Below are 9459 nucleotides of genomic sequence, written 5' to 3'. Positions count from 1 at the left end.
CCGACCAGAAAGCACAACATTACTGCTAAAGGCACTGCCCGGATTTGAACCGGGGATCTCCTGTTTACTAGACAGGCGCTTTAACCGCTAAGCCACAGCGCCTGCCTGTTGGGAGATTTTGAAAATCTCAATATCACACGTCTGAAATGCCGTTAAGGCTACTAACACACCGGGACGTGATACACTGTCACTCGGAAATTTTGGAAATGAGTAGTAACGCATTGGTGGTTCAGTGGTAGAATTCTCGCCTGCCACGCGGGAGACCGGGGTTCGATTCCCCGCCAATGCATCGTGTTTTACCTACACCTGAAAATACCCTCCGTAAAAAAGAAAGGAAGGAAAATAAATAAAAAAACATAGCTGAAGAAAAGTGCTACGGCTGCTTGCATTCACCACCTCAAACCGCCCTGCTGGGCAGTGATAAAATGCCGAGACCCGGGATTGAACCAGGGACCTTCAGATCTTCAGTCTGACGCTCTCCCAACTGAGCTATCTCGGCCATGATCAATTCTATCACATGGCAAAGGTCTGTACGTTGTGATAGACACTTGACCAGATCAAAAAGAATGTTTGTAGATTCGCTGCGAGTAGGGTTCGAACCTACGCGGGAAGATCCCATTAGATTTCAAGTCTAACGCCTTAACCACTCGGCCATCGCAGCAGAAATTGCTGGGTAACCAGAATAATTCACCAGCTCACCACTCAGGTGCCGAAGAGGACAAAAAGCCAACTAGTAGGGGACAACCGGGTTTGAACCAGGGACCTCTCGATCTGCAGTCGAATGCTCTACCACTGAGCTATATCCCCAGCCAAGGACGGAATCCACGCACAGGGTATATAACATCAACGCGTGAGAGAGCAACCTAACTTAAAAAATGTACACTTCCCGCACCGGGAATCGAACCCGGGCCGCCTGGGTGAAAACCAGAAATCCTAACCACTAGACCATGCGGGACACATTCGCACCACTAAGTAATTTAGATGTTATGCTTTTTCTGACAATTTGAACTAGCTCTGTCTTTCTGTTCGTGTCAAAAACACCTTTTTTGCGTCCGCTGCGAGTAGGATTCGAACCTACGCGGGAAGATCCCATTTGATTTCTAGTCAAACGCCTTAACCACTCGGCCATCGCAGCCTGACAAACCGCTGGCCATTGCCACAAGGCCGACCAGAAAGCACAACATTACTGCTAAAGGCACTGCCCGGATTTGAACCGGGGATCTCCTGTTTACTAGACAGGCGCTTTAACCGCTAAGCCACAGCGCCTGCCTGTTGGGAGATTTTGAAAATCTCAATATCACACGTCTGAAATGCCGTTAAGGCTACTAACACACCGGGACGTGATACACTGTCACTAGGAAAGTTTGGAAATGAGTAGTAACGCATTGGTGGTTCAGTGGTAGAATTCTCGCCTGCCACGCGGGAGACCGGGGTTCGATTCCCCGCCAATGCATCGTGTTTTACCTACACCTGAAAATACCCTCCGTAAAAAAGAAAGGAAGGAAAATAAATAAAAAAACATAGCTGAAGAAAAGTGCTACGGCTGCTTGCATTCACCACCTCAAACCGCCCTGCTGGGCAGTGATAAAATGCCGAGACCCGGGATTGAACCAGGGACCTTCAGATCTTCAGTCTGACGCTCTCCCAACTGAGCTATCTCGGCCATGATCAATTCTATCACATGGCAAAGGTCTGTACGTTGTGATAGACACTTGACCAGATCAAAAAGAATGTTTGTTGATTCGCTGCGAGTAGGGTTCGAACCTACGCGGGAAGATCCCATTAGATTTCAAGCCTAACGCCTTAACCACTCGGCCATCGCAGCAGAAATTGCTGGGTAACCAGAATAATTCACCAGCTCACCACTCAGGTGCCGAAGAGGAAAAAAAGCCAACTAGTAGGGGACACCCGGGTTTGAACCAGGGACCTCTCGATCTGCAGTCGAATGCTCTACCACTGAGCTATATCCCCAGCCAAGGACGGAATCCACGCACAGGGTATATAACATCAACGCGTGAGAGAGCAACTTAACTTAAAAAATGTACACTTCCCGCACCGGGAATCGAACCCGGGCCGCCTGGGTGAAAACCAGAAATCCTAACCACTAGACCATGCGGGACACATTCGCACCACTAAGTAATTTAGATGTCATGCTTTTTCTGACAATTTGAACTAGCTCTGTCTTTCTGTTCGTGTCAAAATCACCTTTTTGCGTCCGCTGCGAGTAGGATTCGAACCTACGCGGGAAGATCCCATTTGATTTCTAGTCAAACGCCTTAACCACTCGGCCATCGCAGCCTGACAAACCGCTGGCCATTGCCACAAGGCCGACCAGAAAGCACAACATTACTGCTAAAGGCACTGCCCGGATTTGAACCGGGGATCTCCTGTTTACTAGACAGGCGCTTTAACCGCTAAGCCACAGCGCCTGCCTGTTGGGAGATTTTGAAAATCTCAATATCACACGTCTGAAATGCCGTTAAGGCTACTAACACACCGGGACGTGATACACTGTCACTCGGAAATTTTGGAAATGAGTAGTAACGCATTGGTGGTTCAGTGGTAGAATTCTCGCCTGCCACGCGGGAGACCGGGGTTCGATTCCCCGCCAATGCATCGTGTTTTACCTACACCTGAAAATACCCTCCGTAAAAAAGAAAGGAAGGAAAATAAATAAAAAAACATAGCTGAAGAAAAGTGCTACGGCTGCTTGCATTCACCACCTCAAACCGCCCTGCTGGGCAGTGATAAAATGCCGAGACCCGGGATTGAACCAGGGACCTTCAGATCTTCAGTCTGACGCTCTCCCAACTGAGCTATCTCGGCCATGATCAATTCTATCACATGGCAAAGGTCTGTACGTTGTGATAGACACTTGACCAGATCAAAAAGAATGTTTGTAGATTCACTGCGAGTAGGGTTCGAACCTACGCGGGAAGATCCCATTAGATTTCAAGTCTAACGCCTTAACCACTCGGCCATCGCAGCAGAAATTGCTGGGTAACCAGAATAATTCACCAGCTCACCACTCAGGTGCCGAAGAGGACAAAAAGCCAACTAGTAGGGGACACCCGGGTTTGAACCAGGGACCTCTCGATCTGCAGTCGAATGCTCTACCACTGAGCTATATCCCCAGCCAAGGACGGAATCCACGCACAGGGTATATAACATCAACGCGTGAGAGAGCAACTTAACTTAAAAAATGTACACTTCCCGCACCGGGAATCGAACCCGGGCCGCCTGGGTGAAAACCAGAAATCCTAACCACTAGACCATGCGGGACACATTCGCACCACTAAGTAATTTAGATGTCATGCTTTTTCTGACAATTTGAACTACCTCTGTCTTTCTGTTCGTGTCAAAAACACCTTTTTGCGTCCGCTGCGAGTAGGATTCGAACCTACGCGGGAAGATCCCATTTGATTTCTAGTCAAACGCCTTAACCACTCGGCCATCGCAGCCTGACAAACCGCTGGCCATTGCCACAAGGCCGACCAGAAAGCACAACATTACTGCTAAAGGAACTGCCCGGATTTGAACCGGGGATCTCCTGTTTACTAGACAGGCGCTTTAACCGCTAAGCCACAGCGCCTGCCTGTTGGGAGATTTTGAAAATCTCAATATCACACGTCTGAAATGCCGTTAAGGCTACTAACACACCGGGACGTGATACACTGTCACTAGGAAAGTTTGGAAATGAGTAGTAACGCATTGGTGGTTCAGTGGTAGAATTCTCGCCTGCCACGCGGGAGACCGGGGTTCGATTCCCCGCCAATGCATCGTGTTTTACCTACACCTGAAAATACCCTCCGTAAAAAAGAAAGGAAGGAAAATAAATAAAAAAACATAGCTGAAGAAAAGTGCTACGGCTGCTTGCATTCACCACCTCAAACCGCCCTGCTGGGCAGTGATAAAATGCCGAGACCTGGGATTGAACCAGGGACCTTCAGATCTTCAGTCTGACGCTCTCCCAACTGAGCTATCTCGGCCATGATCAATTCTATCACATGGCAAAGGTCTGTACGTTGTGATAGACACTTGACCAGATCAAAAAGAATGTTTGTAGATTCGCTGCGAGTAGGGTTCGAACCTACGCGGGAAGATCCCATTAGATTTCAAGCCTAACGCCTTAACCACTCGGCCATCGCAGCAGAAATTGCTGGGTAACCAGAATAATTCACCAGCTCACCACTCAGGTGCCGAAGAGGAAAAAAAGCCAACTAGTAGGGGACACCCGGGTTTGAACCAGGGACCTCTCGATCTGCAGTCGAATACTCTACCACTGAGCTATATCCCCAGCCAAGGACGGAATCCACGCACAGGGTATATAACATCAACGCGTGAGAGAGCAACTTAACTTAAAAAATGTACACTTCCCGCACCGGGAATCGAACCCGGGCCGCCTGGGTGAAAACCAGAAATCCTAACCACTAGACCATGCGGGACACATTCGCACCACTAAGTAATTTAGATGTCATGCTTTTTCTGACAATTTGAACTAGCTCTGTCTTTCTGTTCGTGTCAAAAACACCTTTTTGCGTCCGCTGCGAGTAGGATTCGAACCTACGCGGGAAGATCCCATTTGATTTCTAGTCAAACGCCTTAACCACTCGGCCATCGCAGCCTGACAAACCGCTGGCCATTGCCACAAGGCCGACCAGAAAGCACAACATTACTGCTAAAGGCACTGCCCGGATTTGAACCGGGGATCTCCTGTTTACTAGACAGGCGCTTTAACCGCTAAGCCACAGCGCCTGCCTGTTGGGAGATTTTGAAAATCTCAATATCACACGTCTGAAATGCCGTTAAGGCTACTAACACACCGGGACGTGATACACTGTCACTCGGAAATTTTGGAAATGAGTAGTAACGCATTGGTGGTTCAGTGGTAGAATTCTCGCCTGCCACGCGGGAGACCGGGGTTCGATTCCCCGCCAATGCATCGTGTTTTACCTACACCTGAAAATACCCTCCGTAAAAAAGAAAGGAAGGAAAATAAATAAAAAAACATAGCTGAAGAAAAGTGCTACGGCTGCTTGCATTCACCACCTCAAACCGCCCTGCTGGGCAGTGATAAAATGCCGAGACCCGGGATTGAACCAGGGACCTTCAGATCTTCAGTCTGACGCTCTCCCAACTGAGCTATCTCGGCCATGATCAATTCTATCACATGGCAAAGGTCTGTACGTTGTGATAGACACTTGACCAGATCAAAAAGAATGTTTGTAGATTCGCTGCGAGTAGGGTTCGAACCTACGCGGGAAGATCCCATTAGATTTCAAGTCTAACGCCTTAACCACTCGGCCATCGCAGCAGAAATTGCTGGGTAACCAGAATAATTCACCAGCTCACCACTCAGGTGCCGAAGAGGACAAAAAGCCAACTAGTAGGGGACACCCGGGTTTGAACCAGGGACCTCTCGATCTGCAGTCGAATGCTCTACCACTGAGCTATATCCCCAGCCAAGGACGGAATCCACGCACAGGGTATATAACATCAACGCGTGAGAGAGCAACTTAACTTAAAAAATGTACACTTCCCGCACCGGGAATCGAACCCGGGCCGCCTGGGTGAAAACCAGAAATCCTAACCACTAGACCATGCGGGACACATTCGCACCACTAAGTAATTTAGATGTCATGCTTTTTCTGACAATTTGAACTAGCTCTGTCTTTCTGTTCGTGTCAAAAACACCTTTTTGCGTCCGCTGCGAGTAGGATTCGAACCTACGCGGGAAGATCCCATTTGATTTCTAGTCAAACGCCTTAACCACTCGGCCATCGCAGCCTGACAAACCGCTGGCCATTGCCACAAGGCCGACCAGAAAGCACAACATTACTGCTAAAGGCACTGCCCGGATTTGAACCGGGGATCTCCTGTTTACTAGACAGGCGCTTTAACCGCTAAGCCACAGCGCCTGCCTGTTGGGAGATTTTGAAAATCTCAATATCACACGTCTGAAATGCCGTTAAGGCTACTAACACACCGGGACGTGATACACTGTCACTCGGAAATTTTGGAAATGAGTAGTAACGCATTGGTGGTTCAGTGGTAGAATTCTCGCCTGCCACGCGGGAGACCGGGGTTCGATTCCCCGCCAATGCATCGTGTTTTACCTACACCTGAAAATACCCTCCGTAAAAAAGAAAGGAAGGAAAATAAATAAAAAAACATAGCTGAAGAAAAGTGCTACGGCTGCTTGCATTCACCACCTCAAACAGCCCTGCTGGGCAGTGATAAAATGCCGAGACCCGGGATTGAACCAGGGACCTTCAGATCTTCAGTCTGACGCTCTCCCAACTGAGCTATCTCGGCCATGATCAATTCTATCACATGGCAAAGGTCTGTACGTTGTGATAGACACTTGACCAGATCAAAAAGAATGTTTGTAGATTCGCTGCGAGTAGGGTTCGAACCTACGCGGGAAGATCCCATTAGATTTCAAGTCTAACGCCTTAACCACTCGGCCATCGCAGCAGAAATTGCTGGGTAACCAGAATAATTCACCAGCTCACCACTCAGGTGCCGAAGAGGACAAAAAGCCAACTAGTAGGGGACACCCGGGTTTGAACCAGGGACCTCTCGATCTGCAGTCGAATGCTCTACCACTGAGCTATATCCCCAGCCAAGGACGGAATCCACGCACAGGGTTAATAACATCAACGCGTGAGAGAGCAACTTAACTTAAAAAATGTACACTTCCCGCACCGGGAATCGAACCCGGGCCGCCTGGGTGAAAACCAGAAATCCTAACCACTAGACCATGCGGGACACATTCGCACCACTAAGTAATTTAGATGTCATGCTTTTTCTGACAATTTGAACTAGCTCTGTCTTTCTGTTCGTGTCAAAAACACCTTTTTGCGTCCGCTGCGAGTAGGATTCGAACCTACGCGGGAAGATCCCATTTGATTTCTAGTCAAACGCCTTAACCACTCGGCCATCGCAGCCTGACAAACCGCTGGCCATTGCCACAAGGCCGACCAGAAAGCACAACATTACTGCTAAAGGCACTGCCCGGATTTAAACCGGGGATCTCCTGTTTACTAGACAGGCGCTTTAACCGCTAAGCCACACCGCCTGCCTGTTGGGAGATTTTGAAAATCTCAATATCACACGTCTGAAATGCCGTTAAGGCTACTAACACACCGGGATGTGATACACTGTCACTCGGAAATTTTGGAAATGAATAGTAACGCATTGGTGGTTCAGTGGTAGAATTCTCGCCTGCCACGCGGGAGACCGGGGTTCGATTCCCCGCCAATGCATCGTGTTTTACCTACACCTGAAAATACCCTCCGTAAAAAAGAAAGGAAGGAAAATAAATAAAAAAACATAGCTGAAGAAAAGTGCTACGGCTGCTTGCATTCACCACCTCAAACCGCCCTGCTGGGCAGTGATAAAATGCAGAGACGCGGGATTGAACCAGGGACCTTCAGATCTTCAGTCTGACGCTCTCCCAACTGAGCTATCTCGGCCATGATCAATTCTATCACATGGCAAAGGTCTGTACGTTGCGATAGACACTTGACCAGATCAAAAAGAATGTTTGTAGATTCGCTGCGAGTAGGGTTCGAACCTACGCGGAAAGATCCCATTAGATTTCAAGCCTAACGCCTTAACCACTCGGCCATCGCAGCAGAAATTGCTGGGTAACCAGAATAATTCACCAGCTCACCACTCAGGTGCCGAAGAGGACAAAAAGCCAACTAGTAGGGGACACCCGGGTTTGAACCAGGGACCTCTCGATCTGCAGTCGAATGCTCTACCACTGAGCTATATCCGCAGCCAAGGACGGAATCCACGCACAGGGTATATAACATCAACGCGTGAGAGAGCAACTTAACTTAAAAAATGTACACTTCCCGCACCGGGAATCGAACCCGGGCCGCCTGGGTGAAAACCAGAAATCCTAACCACTAGACCATGCGGGACACATTCGCACCACTAAGTAATTTAGATGTCATGCTTTTTCTGACAATTTGAACTAGCTCTGTCTTTCTGTTCGTGTCAAAAACACCTTTTTGCGTCCGCTGCGAGTAGGATTCGAACCTACGCGGGAAGATCCCATTTGATTTCTAGTCAAACGCCTTAACCACTCGGCCATCGCAGCCTGACAAACCGCTGGCCATTGCCACAAGGCCGACCAGAAAGCACAACATTACTGCTAAAGGCACTGCCCGGATTTGAACCGGGGATCTCCTGTTTACTAGACAGGCGCTTTAACCGCTAAGCCACAGCGCCTGCCTGTTGGGAGATTTTGAAAATCTCAATATCACACGTCTGAAATGCCGTTAAGGCTACTAACACACCGGGACGTGATACACTGTCACTAGGAAATTTCGGAAATGAGTAGTAACGCATTGTTGGTTCAGTGGTAGAATTCTCGCCTGCCACGCGGGAGACCGGGGTTCGATTCCCCGCCAATGCATCGTGTTTTACCTACACCTGAAAATACCCTCCGTAAAAAAGAAAGGAAGGAAAATAAATAAAAAAACATAGCTGAAGAAAAGTGCTACGGCTGCTTGCATTCACCACCTCAAACCGCCCTGCTGGGCAGTGATAAAATGCCGAGACCCGGGATTGAACCAGGGACCTTCAGATCTTCAGTCTGACGCTCTCCTAACTGAGCTATCTCGGCCATGATCAATTCTATCACATGGCAAAGGTCTGTACGTTGTGATAGACACTTGACCAGATCAAAAAGAATGTTTGTAGATTCGCTGCGAGTAGGGTTCGAACCTACGCGGGAAGATCCCATTAGATTTCAAGTCTAACGCCTTAACCACTCGGCCATCGCAGCAGAAATTGCTGGGTAACCAGAATAATTCACCAGCTCACCACTCAGGTGCCGAAGAGGAAAAAAAGCCAACTAGTAGGGGACACCCGGGTTTGAACCAGGGACCTCTCGATCTGCAGTCGAATGCTCTACCACTGAGCTATATCCCCAGCCAAGGACGGAATCCACGCACAGGGTATATAACATCAACGCGTGAGAGAGCAACTTAACTTAAAAAATGTACACTTCCCGCACCGGGAATCGAACCCGGGCCGCCTGGGTGAAAACCAGAAATCCTAACCACTAGACCATGCGGGACACATTCGCACCACTAAGTAATTTAGATGTCATGCTTTTTCTGACAATTTGAACTAGCTCTGTCTTTCTGTTCGTGTCAAAAACACCTTTTTGCGTCCGCTGCGAGTAGGATTCGAACCTACGCGGGAAGATCCCATTTGATTTCTAGTCAAACGCCTTAACCACTCGGCCATCGCAGCCTGACAAACCGCTGGCCATTGCCACAAGGCCGACCAGAAAGCACAACATTACTGCTAAAGGCACTGCCCGGATTTGAACCGGGGATCTCCTGTTTACTAGACAGGCGCTTTAACCGCTAAGCCACAGCGCCTGCCTGTTGGGAGATTTTGAAAATCTCAATATCACACGTCTGAAATGCCGTT

General features: G+C 48.7%; 45 non-coding genes across 45 annotated transcripts; 7 read left to right on the top strand and 38 right to left on the bottom strand.

Annotated features, from left to right (window-relative positions):
- Positions 1-29: 29 nt before the first annotated feature.
- Trnat-agu (transfer RNA threonine (anticodon AGU)) lies at positions 30-102 on the bottom strand. The gene has a single exon. It is a non-coding gene; the product is annotated as a tRNA-Thr (tRNA).
- Positions 103-218: 116 nt separating this feature from the next.
- Trnag-gcc (transfer RNA glycine (anticodon GCC)) lies at positions 219-289 on the top strand. The gene has a single exon. It is a non-coding gene; the product is annotated as a tRNA-Gly (tRNA).
- A 137-nt stretch (positions 290-426) lies between these two features.
- On the bottom strand, positions 427-499 carry Trnaf-gaa (transfer RNA phenylalanine (anticodon GAA)). The gene has a single exon. It is a non-coding gene; the product is annotated as a tRNA-Phe (tRNA).
- An 80-nt stretch (positions 500-579) lies between these two features.
- Positions 580-661, bottom strand: Trnas-uga (transfer RNA serine (anticodon UGA)). Its single transcript has one exon. It is a non-coding gene; the product is annotated as a tRNA-Ser (tRNA).
- A 222-nt stretch (positions 662-883) lies between these two features.
- Trnae-uuc (transfer RNA glutamic acid (anticodon UUC)) lies at positions 884-955 on the bottom strand. Its single transcript has one exon. It is a non-coding gene; the product is annotated as a tRNA-Glu (tRNA).
- Positions 956-1053: 98 nt separating this feature from the next.
- Trnas-aga (transfer RNA serine (anticodon AGA)) lies at positions 1054-1135 on the bottom strand. The gene has a single exon. It is a non-coding gene; the product is annotated as a tRNA-Ser (tRNA).
- Positions 1136-1193: 58 nt separating this feature from the next.
- On the bottom strand, positions 1194-1266 carry Trnat-agu (transfer RNA threonine (anticodon AGU)). The gene has a single exon. It is a non-coding gene; the product is annotated as a tRNA-Thr (tRNA).
- A 116-nt stretch (positions 1267-1382) lies between these two features.
- Positions 1383-1453, top strand: Trnag-gcc (transfer RNA glycine (anticodon GCC)). Its single transcript has one exon. It is a non-coding gene; the product is annotated as a tRNA-Gly (tRNA).
- A 137-nt stretch (positions 1454-1590) lies between these two features.
- Trnaf-gaa (transfer RNA phenylalanine (anticodon GAA)) lies at positions 1591-1663 on the bottom strand. The gene has a single exon. It is a non-coding gene; the product is annotated as a tRNA-Phe (tRNA).
- Positions 1664-1899: 236 nt separating this feature from the next.
- Trnac-gca (transfer RNA cysteine (anticodon GCA)) lies at positions 1900-1971 on the bottom strand. Its single transcript has one exon. It is a non-coding gene; the product is annotated as a tRNA-Cys (tRNA).
- Positions 1972-2047: 76 nt separating this feature from the next.
- Positions 2048-2119, bottom strand: Trnae-uuc (transfer RNA glutamic acid (anticodon UUC)). Its single transcript has one exon. It is a non-coding gene; the product is annotated as a tRNA-Glu (tRNA).
- A 97-nt stretch (positions 2120-2216) lies between these two features.
- Positions 2217-2298, bottom strand: Trnas-aga (transfer RNA serine (anticodon AGA)). Its single transcript has one exon. It is a non-coding gene; the product is annotated as a tRNA-Ser (tRNA).
- A 58-nt stretch (positions 2299-2356) lies between these two features.
- Positions 2357-2429, bottom strand: Trnat-agu (transfer RNA threonine (anticodon AGU)). The gene has a single exon. It is a non-coding gene; the product is annotated as a tRNA-Thr (tRNA).
- A 116-nt stretch (positions 2430-2545) lies between these two features.
- Trnag-gcc (transfer RNA glycine (anticodon GCC)) lies at positions 2546-2616 on the top strand. The gene has a single exon. It is a non-coding gene; the product is annotated as a tRNA-Gly (tRNA).
- Positions 2617-2753: 137 nt separating this feature from the next.
- Positions 2754-2826, bottom strand: Trnaf-gaa (transfer RNA phenylalanine (anticodon GAA)). Its single transcript has one exon. It is a non-coding gene; the product is annotated as a tRNA-Phe (tRNA).
- A 236-nt stretch (positions 2827-3062) lies between these two features.
- Trnac-gca (transfer RNA cysteine (anticodon GCA)) lies at positions 3063-3134 on the bottom strand. Its single transcript has one exon. It is a non-coding gene; the product is annotated as a tRNA-Cys (tRNA).
- A 76-nt stretch (positions 3135-3210) lies between these two features.
- Trnae-uuc (transfer RNA glutamic acid (anticodon UUC)) lies at positions 3211-3282 on the bottom strand. Its single transcript has one exon. It is a non-coding gene; the product is annotated as a tRNA-Glu (tRNA).
- A 97-nt stretch (positions 3283-3379) lies between these two features.
- Trnas-aga (transfer RNA serine (anticodon AGA)) lies at positions 3380-3461 on the bottom strand. Its single transcript has one exon. It is a non-coding gene; the product is annotated as a tRNA-Ser (tRNA).
- A 247-nt stretch (positions 3462-3708) lies between these two features.
- Positions 3709-3779, top strand: Trnag-gcc (transfer RNA glycine (anticodon GCC)). Its single transcript has one exon. It is a non-coding gene; the product is annotated as a tRNA-Gly (tRNA).
- A 137-nt stretch (positions 3780-3916) lies between these two features.
- Positions 3917-3989, bottom strand: Trnaf-gaa (transfer RNA phenylalanine (anticodon GAA)). The gene has a single exon. It is a non-coding gene; the product is annotated as a tRNA-Phe (tRNA).
- Positions 3990-4373: 384 nt separating this feature from the next.
- Positions 4374-4445, bottom strand: Trnae-uuc (transfer RNA glutamic acid (anticodon UUC)). Its single transcript has one exon. It is a non-coding gene; the product is annotated as a tRNA-Glu (tRNA).
- Positions 4446-4542: 97 nt separating this feature from the next.
- On the bottom strand, positions 4543-4624 carry Trnas-aga (transfer RNA serine (anticodon AGA)). Its single transcript has one exon. It is a non-coding gene; the product is annotated as a tRNA-Ser (tRNA).
- A 58-nt stretch (positions 4625-4682) lies between these two features.
- On the bottom strand, positions 4683-4755 carry Trnat-agu (transfer RNA threonine (anticodon AGU)). Its single transcript has one exon. It is a non-coding gene; the product is annotated as a tRNA-Thr (tRNA).
- A 116-nt stretch (positions 4756-4871) lies between these two features.
- Positions 4872-4942, top strand: Trnag-gcc (transfer RNA glycine (anticodon GCC)). Its single transcript has one exon. It is a non-coding gene; the product is annotated as a tRNA-Gly (tRNA).
- A 137-nt stretch (positions 4943-5079) lies between these two features.
- Trnaf-gaa (transfer RNA phenylalanine (anticodon GAA)) lies at positions 5080-5152 on the bottom strand. The gene has a single exon. It is a non-coding gene; the product is annotated as a tRNA-Phe (tRNA).
- An 80-nt stretch (positions 5153-5232) lies between these two features.
- On the bottom strand, positions 5233-5314 carry Trnas-uga (transfer RNA serine (anticodon UGA)). The gene has a single exon. It is a non-coding gene; the product is annotated as a tRNA-Ser (tRNA).
- Positions 5315-5388: 74 nt separating this feature from the next.
- Positions 5389-5460, bottom strand: Trnac-gca (transfer RNA cysteine (anticodon GCA)). Its single transcript has one exon. It is a non-coding gene; the product is annotated as a tRNA-Cys (tRNA).
- A 76-nt stretch (positions 5461-5536) lies between these two features.
- On the bottom strand, positions 5537-5608 carry Trnae-uuc (transfer RNA glutamic acid (anticodon UUC)). The gene has a single exon. It is a non-coding gene; the product is annotated as a tRNA-Glu (tRNA).
- A 97-nt stretch (positions 5609-5705) lies between these two features.
- Trnas-aga (transfer RNA serine (anticodon AGA)) lies at positions 5706-5787 on the bottom strand. Its single transcript has one exon. It is a non-coding gene; the product is annotated as a tRNA-Ser (tRNA).
- Positions 5788-5845: 58 nt separating this feature from the next.
- Trnat-agu (transfer RNA threonine (anticodon AGU)) lies at positions 5846-5918 on the bottom strand. Its single transcript has one exon. It is a non-coding gene; the product is annotated as a tRNA-Thr (tRNA).
- A 116-nt stretch (positions 5919-6034) lies between these two features.
- Trnag-gcc (transfer RNA glycine (anticodon GCC)) lies at positions 6035-6105 on the top strand. The gene has a single exon. It is a non-coding gene; the product is annotated as a tRNA-Gly (tRNA).
- A 137-nt stretch (positions 6106-6242) lies between these two features.
- Trnaf-gaa (transfer RNA phenylalanine (anticodon GAA)) lies at positions 6243-6315 on the bottom strand. The gene has a single exon. It is a non-coding gene; the product is annotated as a tRNA-Phe (tRNA).
- An 80-nt stretch (positions 6316-6395) lies between these two features.
- Positions 6396-6477, bottom strand: Trnas-uga (transfer RNA serine (anticodon UGA)). Its single transcript has one exon. It is a non-coding gene; the product is annotated as a tRNA-Ser (tRNA).
- Positions 6478-6551: 74 nt separating this feature from the next.
- On the bottom strand, positions 6552-6623 carry Trnac-gca (transfer RNA cysteine (anticodon GCA)). The gene has a single exon. It is a non-coding gene; the product is annotated as a tRNA-Cys (tRNA).
- Positions 6624-6699: 76 nt separating this feature from the next.
- On the bottom strand, positions 6700-6771 carry Trnae-uuc (transfer RNA glutamic acid (anticodon UUC)). The gene has a single exon. It is a non-coding gene; the product is annotated as a tRNA-Glu (tRNA).
- Positions 6772-6868: 97 nt separating this feature from the next.
- On the bottom strand, positions 6869-6950 carry Trnas-aga (transfer RNA serine (anticodon AGA)). Its single transcript has one exon. It is a non-coding gene; the product is annotated as a tRNA-Ser (tRNA).
- A 247-nt stretch (positions 6951-7197) lies between these two features.
- On the top strand, positions 7198-7268 carry Trnag-gcc (transfer RNA glycine (anticodon GCC)). Its single transcript has one exon. It is a non-coding gene; the product is annotated as a tRNA-Gly (tRNA).
- A 594-nt stretch (positions 7269-7862) lies between these two features.
- Positions 7863-7934, bottom strand: Trnae-uuc (transfer RNA glutamic acid (anticodon UUC)). The gene has a single exon. It is a non-coding gene; the product is annotated as a tRNA-Glu (tRNA).
- Positions 7935-8031: 97 nt separating this feature from the next.
- On the bottom strand, positions 8032-8113 carry Trnas-aga (transfer RNA serine (anticodon AGA)). Its single transcript has one exon. It is a non-coding gene; the product is annotated as a tRNA-Ser (tRNA).
- A 58-nt stretch (positions 8114-8171) lies between these two features.
- Trnat-agu (transfer RNA threonine (anticodon AGU)) lies at positions 8172-8244 on the bottom strand. The gene has a single exon. It is a non-coding gene; the product is annotated as a tRNA-Thr (tRNA).
- A 477-nt stretch (positions 8245-8721) lies between these two features.
- Positions 8722-8803, bottom strand: Trnas-uga (transfer RNA serine (anticodon UGA)). Its single transcript has one exon. It is a non-coding gene; the product is annotated as a tRNA-Ser (tRNA).
- A 74-nt stretch (positions 8804-8877) lies between these two features.
- On the bottom strand, positions 8878-8949 carry Trnac-gca (transfer RNA cysteine (anticodon GCA)). Its single transcript has one exon. It is a non-coding gene; the product is annotated as a tRNA-Cys (tRNA).
- A 76-nt stretch (positions 8950-9025) lies between these two features.
- Trnae-uuc (transfer RNA glutamic acid (anticodon UUC)) lies at positions 9026-9097 on the bottom strand. The gene has a single exon. It is a non-coding gene; the product is annotated as a tRNA-Glu (tRNA).
- A 97-nt stretch (positions 9098-9194) lies between these two features.
- On the bottom strand, positions 9195-9276 carry Trnas-aga (transfer RNA serine (anticodon AGA)). The gene has a single exon. It is a non-coding gene; the product is annotated as a tRNA-Ser (tRNA).
- A 58-nt stretch (positions 9277-9334) lies between these two features.
- Positions 9335-9407, bottom strand: Trnat-agu (transfer RNA threonine (anticodon AGU)). Its single transcript has one exon. It is a non-coding gene; the product is annotated as a tRNA-Thr (tRNA).
- Positions 9408-9459: the final 52 nt, after the last annotated feature.

The sequence above is a fragment of the Hydractinia symbiolongicarpus genome, chromosome 2, assembly GCF_029227915.1.
Source record: "Hydractinia symbiolongicarpus strain clone_291-10 chromosome 2, HSymV2.1, whole genome shotgun sequence".
Lineage (NCBI taxonomy): Eukaryota > Metazoa > Cnidaria > Hydrozoa > Anthoathecata > Hydractiniidae > Hydractinia > Hydractinia symbiolongicarpus.
This window is presented reverse-complemented; position numbering and strand designations above follow the sequence as displayed.